Source organism: Rissa tridactyla, chromosome 1, assembly GCF_028500815.1.
Source record: "Rissa tridactyla isolate bRisTri1 chromosome 1, bRisTri1.patW.cur.20221130, whole genome shotgun sequence".
NCBI lineage: Eukaryota > Metazoa > Chordata > Aves > Charadriiformes > Laridae > Rissa > Rissa tridactyla.
The window spans coordinates 71,324,057-71,338,676 of record NC_071466.1 but is presented as its reverse complement, the minus strand read 5'-3'; the positions used below and the strand labels follow the sequence as shown (position 1 = coordinate 71,338,676).

The 14,620-nt window shown below is 48.0% G+C and overlaps 1 long non-coding RNA gene across 1 annotated transcript in view; it reads right to left on the bottom strand.

The window, feature by feature from the left end:
• LOC128904517 (uncharacterized) overlaps positions 1 to 14,620 on the bottom strand; it is a 40,056-nt gene that overhangs the window by 20,330 nt on the left and 5,106 nt on the right. Inside the window, exon 2 of the long non-coding RNA XR_008464522.1 lies at positions 3,261 to 3,342. This is a non-coding gene — a long non-coding RNA (uncharacterized LOC128904517). The remainder of the gene's footprint in view (positions 1 to 3,260; positions 3,343 to 14,620) is intronic.

Genomic DNA, 14,620 nt, shown 5'->3' with positions numbered 1-14,620 from the left:
GCCTCCAAAAGGCAGACCCAGGGACAGGGAGGCCACTTGACCCTATCAGCAGATCTTCCTGGCCTGAATTCCCGTCTCCTTTCCACTAATCTGACACCGATGTGTCTTTGAAGCACATATGGATTTATTCCAGCATATTCTTGATTAACTTTCACGCCAGGGAGGGCAGAATCGTGGTACTCTCCCTGTTGCTTTCCAGGAGCATGTGATTCCTCCTCCCTCTGCCTTGCACGGTTTCATGTCCCCGGGCACATCACACCAGATCATATACTTCTGTGCCTCACTTCAGCGTCCCCCAACCATGTGACAAGCACTGAAGGCACCTGCCCTCTATGAAATCCTCAGCAACTTTCTTGCTGTAGCCAGCAGGCTTTCCTTCCCAACACCCTGGCAGGGAAGTCACTCAGATGCCCACACACACACCCAGGGTTTTCCCCAACCACGTGGCAGGTCCTCAGAGCCTCAGAGTAGCGCATCCACTTGATCCCACACACCACCATGTGTATTATCAGGACAGGACTTTCTAAACAGTGAAGAACGCAGTGCTCAAACAGCCGCAGTGTTCGTTATTTGAGCTTATCTACGGATGATCTAGCAAGTACGTTCAGTTTTGGGCAGGAGATGCTTTTTCTAAACAAAAAAAAAAGCTACTCAAAAAATCAGAGCAAATGGACAAAAGCTAAAGGATGGGTTCCAAAAAAAAAAAAAAAATAAAAGCAACAGTCCTGCTATCTATATTCTCAGTATTTTCTTTAGCTGAGGGAGTCAGTCCAAGCGGAGCTCTGGAAGGGCTTATTCCCGAGGGAAACGGTTCATTGCCAGCTCCCTTGTGTGATGACGCAGTTCGTCACCAAGTAAGAGATGAAGCGTAGTCCTCACTCTGCAACATTATGGGTACAGCCTTGCCCGCTTGAGGAAAATGTTTCTTCCCTGGACTTGCTGCAGGAGCTCTCCTTTGCTGTTCTCTCTAGTCAGCCCAGGTACTTGCCGTGTAGCAGTCCAACAGCCAGGACCGGCCCAACCCTGCTGACATTAGGGATGCCACACAGCAATGGCATACCAGCTCTGGATCATATATCATAGAATGGTTTGGGTTGGAAGGGTCCTTAAAGATCAGATAGTTCCAACCCCCTGCCATGGGCAGGGACACCTCCCTTTAGACCAGGTTGCTCAAAGCCCCATCCAGCCTGGCCTTGAACACCTCCAGGGGTGGGGCATGTAATGACACCTGCCTGCTCATCTGGGTCTTCTGTTTGCACTTAACGAGCCCTGTAGGCTTCCCGGTACTTACCGTAGTTACCAGGCAATGGCAAAGAAGGGCAGGAGGAGGAGGGCTGCTGGCCATGAAACCAGAGAGTCTTTTAATGCCAGTCCCCTGCACTGAGGATTACTGGGTTGGGTAATGCTCACTCTGGGCACCCAGCACTTCCAGGAATTGTTCCACTGATTTATGAGGAGAGGTCACCCAGTCCAACCCTGCGTTAGAACAACTGATACCTGCCACCAGGCGAAAGAAGAGTCACTAGTCCCGGTCAGGAAATAAGCCAGACACGTAAGGGCGATGAAGAGAGGGCGAGTGAAAGAAAGGGGATGCCGTAGGCGGGATGCTCCATGTCCTCCCAGCAACCACCTTGTGCACGCTGCAAGTGCAAGGCGGGCTCTCCAAGAAGAGCCTGGCTTCCTCCCTCCTCGTCCCGCTTCTGCGCAAGCCCACCCCATGCCCAGCCGCAGCTGAGCCTGCCCCAGGCTGGCCTGATCCCGAGCCCACCAAAGTCAATGGAAAGATTCCCAGTGACTTCAGCGAAGAGGGCTCCGTATCCTCAGGCAAACGTGGGAGAGAGAGATTTGGGCAGGGCTATGATTTCACTGTCTGTGTGCATAGGATGTCTCCTTTCCCACACGGAGGAACGTTGGCCACCCTTCCCACTTTTTTGGTTCTCAGTGTTCAACACTGCACCTGGAGTTATCTCCCATTTACCAGGGAGCTGATTTAAGTGTCTGACTCAGTCACATATGTTTGGCTCCCTTATCCAGAGTAAGATTTGGCCTACTAGCTGTGAAAACAGCTTATATCACATGTGCTGCAAAGCCTAGCCAGAACAGGCTGAATAAAGGATGAAGTTTAATCATGGAAATGTTGACCTACAAATAGAGAACAAAATGTTAAACCACATGGTATAGGGTGCCGCACGCCCCAAATATCAAGGAGAGGAAAGAAGAATTGAACACATTTGGAAAGTAAAGCTTACTGTTTGGGGTTTGGGTTTTTTTTTTTCTTTTTCTTCCTGCAGATTCGGAGAGTCAGACCCACACTGTTCCCGCTCGCAATGACACCCTGGCATCTGAAGAACAACATGACACCCACCACAAAATGCTGCTGTTGGCTGGCGCCGTCTAAAGCGGTGAGGTTTGGTGAGGGAGGTGAGACTGCCAAAGGAAGGCGAGTGGGGGTGTCACAGCAAGTGGGACCCGGCCACCAGCGTGACTTGAGTCTACGGGACCTGTACAAACCAGGCAGAGGTAAACGTGACAGGGATGAATGCCCCTTTCATCCCGCACCCTTGAAAACTAGCCGTGGGTTACCTCTAACGGCTTGGGGGGGTCCTTGTCATTATTTTCACACCACCTTTCAGCTGGGACGTTCTCACCTTTGTGGGTTTCGCACAAAGAAGGGCAGCTTTTTTGGCAGACGATCCGTTTCCATTTTTAATCACAGCCATCACACAAACAGTTCATCTCACAGGATGTGAAAACTTTCTCACAGGCTTTATTTAACATCATTTGGGGGGTTGCAAAAGACAAAGAAGAATTTTTAAAGCAACAATCGTCCTGCTTTCAATAACTTGTGGGCTTTGTCTTTAGGTACGCTGCTTTTTAGACAAACGTAGTTAACAGCAGCCAGCCAGACCTTACTGACTGACAACTGTTTCTTTACAGGATTTCTATGTGCCAAGGAGCTGGACAGTAATATCCATTTGGTATTCATGGAAAGTACTTGCAGAACAATAATGACAATAATTGCTTCTGATTCTTGTGTTTACAACACTGCCAAAGTATCATTAGAGCCTTATTTATAGATAATAATGCTTATTAATCACACATATTTGAATTTTGGAATGTATTAGATTAATATTCTTTTGTAACTTGGTTCTGTACTAATGCTGTGAAAAGCACTTTCTGAATGCAGCCCACTGGGAAGTGCTCGCCTCGGAAAAGGAAAAGCATCCGAGCCGTCTGCAGGTGAGGGACAAAGGGCATACCTCTTCCTTAGCAGGCAAACGCTGGAGCCAGACACACAATTCCCAAAAGCAGCTCCTTTGGACTAAAATCAGGGACAGGCTCCTGGAAAAAAAAAATACCATGAAAGGTGTGATAGTAGTGTCATGCTTGAGCTTGCTTTTCCATGCTCTATGAAAGGGCTTGTTTTCTACTGCTTTGTAAAGAAGCAGGTTTTGGGGATGAGGAAGTGGTCTGTCCATCACCTCACTCTTTAACGGCCCGCTCTGCCCGAGGGGAGAGCTTAGTCTGGACCTCGGGATTCCTCATCAGTCAAGAGGTTGGTAATGAGAAATATAGTACAAAAATCACTCCTAATTTCGGTTATTAAATAATTCCAGCTTTTCCGTATCAACGTCTGCTGCAATTCAATAGCAGGATAGAAGGAAAATGGATTTTTAAAAATGACAGTTACAACAAGCAAAAATGTCACCCAAATCTAAATATCAACTGCCATATATTCATATTCTCCTTTGTCTCCCTGTAGCCCATTACAATGCTGAAAAATACACCAAAGCAACTGCAGTACCAAACTCTCCAATTTTTGGTGTGTGGCCAGCTCCATAAATTTGCATTTAAACAAATAAAATCCAGAACAGTGTAGTATGTCTATTTTTTTTTTCTTTTTTTTTTTTTCCCTGAGATGTTCTTCAAGCAAATTTAAAGAGGCTCTGTCAGTTTAGGGACCATATTTCCGACTCCTTTTTTTTTTCCCTTTTTACCCGCAGCTGATGCAACATAACTACTATAAATGCCAAAAATTAGAAAACAGGGAAGAAAGACGGTGTCGTATTTTATTCTGTGTGTCCATTTTGTGGTTTTTACGGCGCTCCCTGCACAGTCAGGATAACCTGTTCCTCAGTGTCACAGCCCCCATTGTCTCCAGGGATCTTTCACAGTGGCAGAAAAAAAAAAAAAAAAAGAAAGAATTAAAACGCAGCAGCTTTAAATTGCGAAGAACACTTGTGGCTTTGCTGCAACTCCCCCAAACTGCCCTGGCTGATATATTTTAACAGGCGAAATTACAACGCGATGGTGCCCCTTTAAAATGCGTTTCACCCATTAGTATTCCAGTGTGCTTTGCTTACTGTGTTTATAAAATGCCAGTATTGAGGTTTCCCTGGAATTTCGAACCTATCAAGACAGGCGGTGCTGAGCACAGCCCAATCGTTTCTAGGCGAAGCCAGGATTTCAAATAAAATAAAAACCTAGCAGCGCGGTTCGAGATGAAACCAAAGAGCGGAGTTGGGGCCGGGATGTGGAGGGGACCCCCATCCTTATGGATTTGGCACAACAAAGAGGGGCACCACTTGCACCCGGGGACCCCAGCTCCTGCCAGGGGCTGCGGGGCCGGCTTGTCCCTGGGAGGAGGGTCATGGCTTCACCCATCGCATGCAGACAAAGAAATTATCCCTGGAGTGTGGGCACCGGGGGTGCGCAGAGCTTTGGATTGGGCCCCTTCCTCACTTTGGGCTCGACACCGCCCGGCCAAAATTGATCCCAAAAATGGATGGCGCTGCACTGAGGAGACTATGACCGAGAGCCAGTCGTGGGGTTTGGTTCTCCTGCTTCTCCTCTTCTGAAGAGGAGCCCGTAACCCCAGGTGCACGCGACCTGCTTCGGGGTTCACGGGTGCAGAGGCGTCTGCGGCATGTTCTCCTCTCCCCAGCCATTGGCTGCTCTGAAAAACATTTGCTATATTTTCCTTAGGTTTCAGCGTGTCACAGTGCAGAAGGCTGTCCCTCTAACGGGCCTTTCAAATTTGCATCTTATTCTTTCCTAACGGTAGTGAGAAATAGCTGGAAGAGTTTAGCACCAAGATCTGAATTTCAGAAAGTCAAACCATCAGCATTTAAAATCATAATTCACCCTATGCAGATTCCAGACTTCTTATTTTCTTAATTGAGTAATGAACAATAATTTCTATTATTGATGTCTGCTTTTTTCAGGGCGGTAGCAGCTTAATCGTTTCTCCTACCTCTCTGAAGGAAAAGGCAAAGCAAACAGTTACCGCATGGGGAAAAGTAGGTTTGTGTTTTATATCCGTAGGGCTGATGCTAAACCTATGCAAAGATAAAAATAGAAATTTCCAGTGATAGCATTTTACCTTTTTTTTTTCCAGCCAGAGATACCAGAAGTCGGATTTCTATGTCCACGCTCGACTTCCTAAAGAAAAGTGGGCACTTTTTTTTTTTAAATACCGAGTTTTCACCGTTCTTGCGGAAATCAAATGAAGGGGTAAGTGCCCAGGTAAGTCCCTTTCCTGCAGTTATCTCTTTCCTGTGCCTATATGAACCCCCTGTCCAAAAAAGCGGGCCCTCCTGCACAGAACCAGGAGCTACCCTCCAAACCCAGCTCACGTGCCCCAGCAATTTTAGCGCACCAGTCAAGAACGTACAAAATCCGACCTCAAGCAAATCCCAGGCAACGAACAGCAAAACCACCTTCCTAACGTTAAGTGAGGTTGCTGCAGGTTACATTTTTGGATTTGTGGATATGGGGTATGAAAACCAAGACAGAAAAGTTTTGACTAACTTGTCCACTAACCGTACCTCGGTGGTCACAAAACATTAAAAACAAACATTCAACTGGAAAAGATCTAAACAGAGACCGTCTCAAAAATGTCTTTTTCTTGTACCATTTTATTTGCTATATTTCTCACTAGAACAATATTATTCTATTTGTATTTAGCATCTGTTTTATTGTCAAATAGTTATTTTTTCTGCTCTCAGATTGCACGATTATTGTGTATTTATCCCTCCAGATACGTATCATGAACATTTCTCTTCCTTATTTTTATATCATTTATAGCTACTAAAATTTGGAATTTGTAGTTTCACATCATCCTCATAGAACTGTAATACACAAGCAGGAATAAAAATAAAACCATACCTTTTCATCAAGTAGTCTGCTAGCCAAAAGGAGAAAAAAGATAATCTTTGTATATTTCTAAATAGTCCTGTAGGAGTCATATACTTTTACTATGTGCTATATATCGTATAGTTTCTCCCTTTGTTATGACATCTCTGATTACTTTAAAAAAAAAACTTTCAAAAACGTTAAGGCACAAACCTTTGTATGGAGTACTTTTAGTATGCTTTTTATTCTGACAAGATTAATAATTATCCTATAAGCATGACACTGTTTTAAAATGTTGTTTCTGCTATGAGTTAGCATTGTGCATATGGGTATAAATGTGGAATGAAAGGTTATTTCACAGCAGAGATATGTATTTTTAAACAAATTGTGATAAAACGGTATAACTGTTTAAAAAAGAAAAGGTGGGGTTTTTTTCCCCATCACAGTTATTTTGAATTTAAAATATCTACAGTGAGTTCCAGAAGGGAACTGGGCATCTGGAAGGAAAAGACCAGCTACTGAAATTAATGGGAGGTACGCGGGGGGAAGTATAGCAAACGTCCCAGGGCCTTGGGTAACAGTGGCCAGAAAGAGATCTGCTGTGTGGCAGGTGAGAAGCGTGTCCTGCCCCCTGCCCACCACCACCCCCAACTTCTGCCTCCTTCTGTGGCGCCTGCAACTAGCTCCTGGTGGGAACCAGGTTATGGACTTAACCAGACTTTTGCTGTCCTTCAACAAGACAGTTCCTGAGTGCTTACAGTCCTCGTGACAGCCTGAGTCTCTCCCAGAACATGCAACTGCCCTTTTTTGCTAAGCTAATACACATCCAGCGCTTTCCATCAGTTCAAAGACATGGGGTTTTGCCCAATTGTTCAAAATGCCCGGTCGCATGTATCCTGTGTATCCTATGTATCATGCGTAGCAACTGCAGTTATTGCTGGCCTGGTTCACCAGAGCCAAATTGGGTAGGATCTAACCCTTGCAGGGCTTAGGCCTACGGGCAAGGTCGTTGTGGCCGCCAGACCTAACTCCGTCCACATCAAACAAACACAAAAATAATCCCTCTGTTGGTATTGAGGTCCAATGGAGATACACCAAGGAGGGGAGACTGAGGGCCAGATCCTGCTCGTTCCAATGAGACAAAACTCCAGGTGGCTTCAATGAACAAGACAAGCAGGATTTGGCCCATCTTGAGGAGCACGAGGGTTGGCTTCCAGAGGCTGAGCCGCACCTGCTCCTTGGAGCAGGGCAGTGAAACGCTGGAGTCAATAGACCTTGTGGTGAGGAGGGGACCGCGGGCTACGCTTTCTCCCCACTACAACCAACAGCAGGGCAGGCGGCGGCACCGCAATTTGCCCCCGAGCTTTAGCGCTGGGATTCAACCCCGCTGCACTCCTTCTATTAACTTTCCTTGCAGGAGTAATTTTTAAATAACGTAATGCCAAGTGCCAGAGGGCTCACTTTTTACGACATCGAGCTGAATCGTATCAACTCCCGTTCTAAATTTAAAATATGATTGCATTACTTGACTTCATACTTTTTATAAAGGTCCCGTTGTGGTGCGGTTTCACGAGGTATAAAAGCCCACGCAGGTATTATGGGGCGTATCAGTTCATTTCATCTCATTAATCAGCTACTTAAAAATGTTTTCCTTGCAGCGCACTAGAAAAATAAAACAAATGTTCTTTTTTATCATTTCCCAAATTAAATTCATCTTCCATAATGACCGTATTTCATGTGCAAAATACCAAAATATGCTTACATACCTGCCTTCACTTCTTTAGTGAATTGCTTCATTTGTAAAATGTTGCATATAAAATTGGAGCCTCAAATGAATTACTTGTTTTTTCTTGATATGAAACCTTGTTTAAGTTCACAGCAATTTTAAATATGATACATTTAAAATATTAATATTTCCCATATATTATTCACTGACTTTCAGGTTTCATCTCAAGTTAGTGGCACTTCATATTTCAAAGGAAGAAGTGTTTCTTTTTTTCAGTACTAATGTTCTATTAATTCACTTTGTAATATCACTCTGGTTCAGACAAATGAAATTGCACTAAATTGCTTATGCCAAGAATCATGCTAAAGTTGTTGGCGTTATATAAAATTCCATTTTCCATTACTATTTTATAAGGTTTTTTTATCTCAGTAGCATCTTTTTAGGCATAATTCATAGCCCTGTTTAGTTAGTGCTAGAAGGACAAATACATGCACAAATCTTTTTGTGCTGAGATGGGTGTGTGTGTAGATATTGACAGTAAAGTCTGTAACTTAAGTGACTTTTGCAAGGCACCAGACGCAAACTCCCAGTGAACTACCTTAACAGCTTTTCCTTTATGAACATTTTTTATTTTGGGTAGTTTTTTCTTCCAGCATGTATTTCATCACGCACGTGTATAAACAGGCATGTACGCACACATATACATTTGTGAAAAATAAATTTGTGTGCGTGTAGAAATACTCAAAATGCCCCATATGCATATTATGCAACATATGCCATTCATGTAATCTTTACATATATAAATAAAATTCATTTTATATATATGAATAAAATATGTGAAGGAAGTCCTTAACGGACCTATAAAGGCCTAAACGTAGACGGATTCTTCATCACATCCAAAGAACTGAAAGAACCGTGGATATAAACCAGAATCTTTTTATATGACCATGTATCTTTTATAATCTTTCCATAAAGTCCACATGGCCACATAACTATTTCCAGAGATGTGGATGGAAGTTATACCTGGGCAGGCTGAAAATCTTTAATGAGTAAAGCAGCATCTAATCCTACCAAATGCCTTTCAGGAGTGAAATAATTACAAAGCGCTGGAGCAAGAGTAGCAAACAGCAGTAAAATCACCTGTAAATAGAGGTAAGGAAATATAAATATACCCTGGTATTTCTATGGTCGACTTTCTCTGACTGTCATCAAAATCAGATGTTCGGGAGCTAGAAATCCAACTCCGAGGAATGCAGATTAATACATTTATATGAATATAAAGTCTGTGCCTTAAACTTTAAGTTTGCAACACTGTTAATAATGTATGCTCCTCTTTTAATGCCTGGTATTTTGCTCCCTTTACCATTTAAAGAATAAGATATTTTTTTTCTCTTTAAATTTGATCTAACTCTTTAAAAAACTAATCGCAGAATAACTGATGTAAATCCCCGTCGCTCACGAACACAATGAAATTATACGGAGAAGAGCGAATACAGGACAGTCTCCTCCTCAGAAACAGAAGTGAATGCCCTGTTCCTATACGGTCCTGAAACACCGGGATTTTGAAATAGGAATTAGACCTCAAATGCAAATTAACCTCGGAAGCGGGGGGGGGGGGGGGAGAGAAGGGGGGGAAAAAAAAAAAATCAGAGAGACATACCAAGTCAAACGCTCCTTTTTCTGCCTATCTCGTCCGCAATGGTAAAATAGGCTAAACAAAACAAGTGCACATCAAGATAGAGCCAATTAAGGCAAAGCAAGCGGGGAGGGGAGGGTGGGGAGGGAAGGAAGGCACCTTGCTGAACACATGGGGAGCGGGAGCGCAGGATCCCACCCCGAGCCATACCTACCTTGGGAGTGTTCAAAGGAGGACAACTGGGGTAAATTGGAACCAGCTTTGATTTTTTATTTTTTTTTTGGTCATCCGGTTGCACCCGGGATGCGGGGCGGGGGAGGTGGTGGGAGAAGGGTAGGTCTTGGCGCGGGGGGGGGGGATAAAAAAGAGTGCGGGGCGGGGGGGAATACCGAGCGATGGTATTGCCAAATGGTATGCAAATTAATGGTGTCGGGGGGGGGGGGGGGTGGTTTGGCGTTATTTTTTTTTAGGAAAAGGGCGGGTGTGGGGGGAGATAGAGGAAAAACGGCACCCTCAGTGGTGGGGTGAGCGGGTCCCCGCCCGCTCCGCACACGCCGCGGGGGGGGGGAGGGGGGTGGCGGGGGGCGAGGGGAGCCGTGCGGAGCCGGCAGGAGCCCCGTCGGGGGTGGCGCGGAGCGGTGCGGTGCGGTGCGGAGCTGCCAGTGCGCGGGGGTCGGCGGCGGGCGGGGAGCGCGGGGGCTGCCCCTTGCCGGGAGCGGAGGTGCTTCCTTGGGGGGGGAGGATGCGCCGGTGCGGGGCCTCCCCCTCTCCCCCTCCTTCATTCATCGCCTCTCTCGCCACCAACCCCCCATTCCCCCCGGCCCGCACATCCCCCCCTTTCCCCCCCCCCGCGTCTGCCTCACCGCTCCCGGCGGCTCCCCGCTTGGAAATGGAGACCGGCAACTCTCACCAGAGCGCACCAGCATCCCACGGTCCTGAGGAAGGAGTTTGGGGCGGCGGGGGGGAAGCGGGGGGGGACGGGCGGGGGGGGTGGGGTGGGGGGGATGTTTGAGAGTGACGGTGAGGCGAGGAGGAGGAAGGAGGAAGGCTGGGAAGAAGGGGGTGGGGGGAGACGGAGCTCCTGAAATGGAGCCAGCCCAAACGGGAGACGATGCTGGAGCAGGGGCTGCGTCATTTCGGGGCTGGGAGAGGGCTCAGCCTCCCCCCCCCCGCTCCCCGCCGCCTCCCTGCCCGCACGCAGGGGGGGGGCAGCTACCGTCAGGGAACAGCCCCCCACCCACCCCCCCTCCTCAATGGGGCTCTGCGGGGACAGGACCCCGCTTCCCCGCAAGCCCCCGCGGCCGGGACGGGGCAGGAAAATCCCACGCCAGGGGAAGGGACGAGCCGCCTTCGTTCTGCCTCGGGATGCCAGAACAGAAAGGGGCAGGGAGAGGCGAACGGGACGCGTCCGCCCGAGGGCAACGGGCAGGACCGGTCACGGTCGCGCGTGGGGGCCTTCGGCGGGGCCGGCTGCCGCGGGGGGGAACGGGGGTCCCGGGGCCGGATGGGGTCCCGGGACGGCGGGGGAAGGAGGAATGATCGGCATTTATAACTGCGGGGGAAACTCGCAGCCTTTCAAAGAGTTTTGGCTGGGGGAGTGGAAATGCCGTCTGCCCCTTTCACATTTGGAAGCACAGCGGTCATTTAGGGGAAGAAGGAGGGACAAAGCAATTTTTTTTTATTTTTTTTTTTTTCCTGCTGGACAGTGGGTCTCTTTGAGCCTCCTGTCGTGTCCTATGGCTGCAGTTATAAACAAACTTTCCTTCTGCAGAGAGGAAGTAGCTGAGACTGAGGGTCTGAAGCCAGCGAGTGGCCAGTGGCTACCCTGGCCTTCGCTGGCCGTAGCCAAGGGGCAGGGGAGGTGGTAGCCTGGCCCTCCATGCAGCATGCATGGCAAAATAACTGGCCTGGGAACACCGTCCCTTCTTTCAAATATGCCTACCCAGTCCAAGACAGTTTCCTTCTGAAGCTCATGCCCTCAGAGGCTTTCTAAACTCATCTTCAAATGCTCATGTCCATGTATTTCTTTTTTCTTTTTCTTTTTTCTTTTTCTTTTTTCTTTTTCTTTTTTCTTTTTCTTTTCTTTTTTTCTTAATTTTCCTACAACCCCCATGGTCACAGCTTCAAAAAGCAAAGCTGCTCTTAGTGGGGCTGGGATTACGGGTGCCGTCATGGAGGCCCATGGTAAGCGTCAGTAAAAAGCAAGAAAATCTCCAGGCAAGATTACAGTGCTGGTACACAACCATGGAGAGCCTCGTCCCAGCCTTCAACAGCACCTGCCACAGCAAAAGTGGCATATGCAAAGTCCTTGAAATATTGACCAGAGTCATTATTTTTACGTGCATATAGATTTCAGCTTATTTTATGGCTCTGAGAGTGTGTGTGTGTGTGGTACATGTGTGCGTGCACACACACACACACACTTATATCTATGTATATATTCAACAGTGATGGGCCTGTTAAACTGAGCAGTGATTTCTCTCCTGCAGATAGATGTATAATACACACACATAGTGATGATACCTAAGGTGTTTGGGGGTGGGGATGCATAATATCTTATAAATTTGAAGTTTTTATCAGGCAGAGCAGATTACTTTAAGCGCTCAATTTCTCAGCGATCCAATTTTATTAGGATTTACTATCATTTGTGCTGCGCATCCCTGGGGAAATAATGCTTTGATTAATGTAATCCTGGGCTGGGATCCGCCACATGCCCCTCTCCCAAGAGAAGGGCCCTGTTTGACAAACAAAAACAGAGCAGCAACTATTGCAATCTGCACTCACCTTTGGAAAGCACACAGACCCGCACGCACACACGCACACAAAATATGACCCCCTCCTCCCCCCCAGCCCCAAATACAATAGCAGCATCTCAAAACAATGTGCACTTATTCATTTGCACACAATGCCTCTGATTCAGTGTGGGTTGTACAGTCCAGCCCTCAACTGCACAGAGCCAGCCCAAAAAGGATCCTGCTCTGTCCCCCACTGAGAAGCTGAAGCATCTCTGGGAAGCTCAATGCCTCTCTGTATTTCAGGCTCTCCTTGGGCTCCCAACATTTCTGCCTCTTTGTTTCCCACTGCAGGCCTTGCCGCAGACCGAGTTCAAGTCTGCTCCTTCAACCCCAGCGGCGGCCCAGGGGCCCAAGAAGCTGTCCCTGCGAGGCTCCCTGGCACCCACCTGGGGGGACATGTACCTCTCTAAATGGGCCCTGGTAAGTGAATCACAGCCAGGCACTCTTCTCAGCTCATAAAGGGCGGGGGGGGGGGGCGAGGGGGGCCGGACACGACGACACCCAGAAAACAACCTCAAACAGAAAAGTCTTGTCACATACATTTTTAAAGGAGAAAAAAAAAAAAAAAAAGAAAAGAAAAGAAACTGTTCCTCCGCCTTTGGGGCTTGCTTGGGTTTGAGTAGCTTTGTTCCAGCCGCCCCCCCTTCTTCCACCCCCCCCCCCCACCTTCTGTTTGTGTCAAAGGCTGGCAGGAACAATAGCGTTCAAACAGGAATAAACATGCCCAGATCAGAGCCCAGCCCCAGAGAAAGCTTTCCCTTTCTTTATATCCCTAGGTGAACTGGACGGTGTTTCCCCCTTTCCTCCCCCCCCCAAAAAGGACGCCAATCACCGACAGCCCAAATAGCAATTTAATGTTGATTTTCTCCCCCCCACCCCGCCCCGCCGCAACAAAGCAGGTCCCACTGCGCCTGAGGAGGACATCCAGCCCCAAAAGAGGGCTCTGGCTGCACTTGGGCCACTTTATTCCAAATCCGGATTAATAAATCCAGGGGAAGGAAGAGGGGAGGGATCTCCAGGCTGGAGATGAGGAGGGATGCGGTTTGCGCCGGGGTTTTCAATGAGATGCTGCTCTCTCCTTCGTCTTTATCCACTGACCCCCAATACGGTGACTCAGCGATTACAGAGCACTGGGTGTCTGTGTGTGTAGGGGGAGGGTAATGTGGGGGCTTCCCTCCCGAACCCCCCCCCCCCGCCTTCCTCCTTCTTTTCTTTCCTGATGAAAAACGATGCAATTACATTTCTGCATGCTGATCTGAGAGTTCAAATAACAAGCCTTAAACGCGTTATCAGGCGCTCGTTAAAGAAGGAAGGGGGGAGCGAAGAGGGGAACAAATCTGGACGTATATGCGTCTGTGCATGCCTGGGTGTGCGTGTATCTATATACGCGTCTGCTTTTATATGGATCTGGATACATATTTAAATGAAAGACCGCTAGAAGAGGAGATGGGTTGTTGTTCGGCCTGAGTCCCTGCGCCCAGGCAGGATGAGGGAAGCGTCTCAATTTAAAACAGCACCGACCAAACGAGAGGAGAAAGAGGTGCAAATCACTCCGGGGAAAAGTTATTTAGGCGCAATCTCTGGATTTTCCCAGCGCAAAGTGACTCTCCTACCCGGGTTCGATCCAGTTTTCCCGCTTCCCTTCCCCCACTCCCACTCCGGGGGGATCCATCCCTATCTCGCATTTTTCTTCCCGGCAGCGGCTCCCTCTCCCCCCGGGGCGCCCCGCCTGGGCTGCCGTTTGCTGGGACCTCGGCGCGGCCGCGGCCCGCTCCGCGCCCGCGGAAGGGCCGTCGGAGCGGGAGCCGCCCCCGGGGCCGCGGGGTGGCGGCGAGCTCGCCCCCGGGCTTTCGGGTCCCCGCCTCTCCCCTCCCTCCCCGTTCCCTCCCTTCTCTTCCCTCCCCAGCTCTAGCAGGCGGCAAGAAATTGTTTCAGTAGTCGGATGGCGGGGCTGAATTTAGAGAGAGGAGGAGGGAATAAATGCGAGGAGATGATGAATAATGTTAACTTTGGACTGTAGGAGTCATGATGGAGTTGAGCGAAGCTGCGGGGAAATATGTCATTTAATCCCAGGGCTACCCAAGTCCCTTTTATCAAACACCCGTGATGCTGAAATTACACCGCTGTAAAAGCGACTGAGTACTTAAAAGTACCCAACATCAGGCAAATATATAGATTGGAGGAACGGGGGTAAAAGGAACACGCGTACAAACTAACCACACGACCGTGAAAACCCCAAGCGGATTAGATAAATATAAATACATGTGCATTTGGGAAAAAAAAAATCGGAAAAAAAAAAGACGGTAAAACTGTAGCTGCTGCATTCAC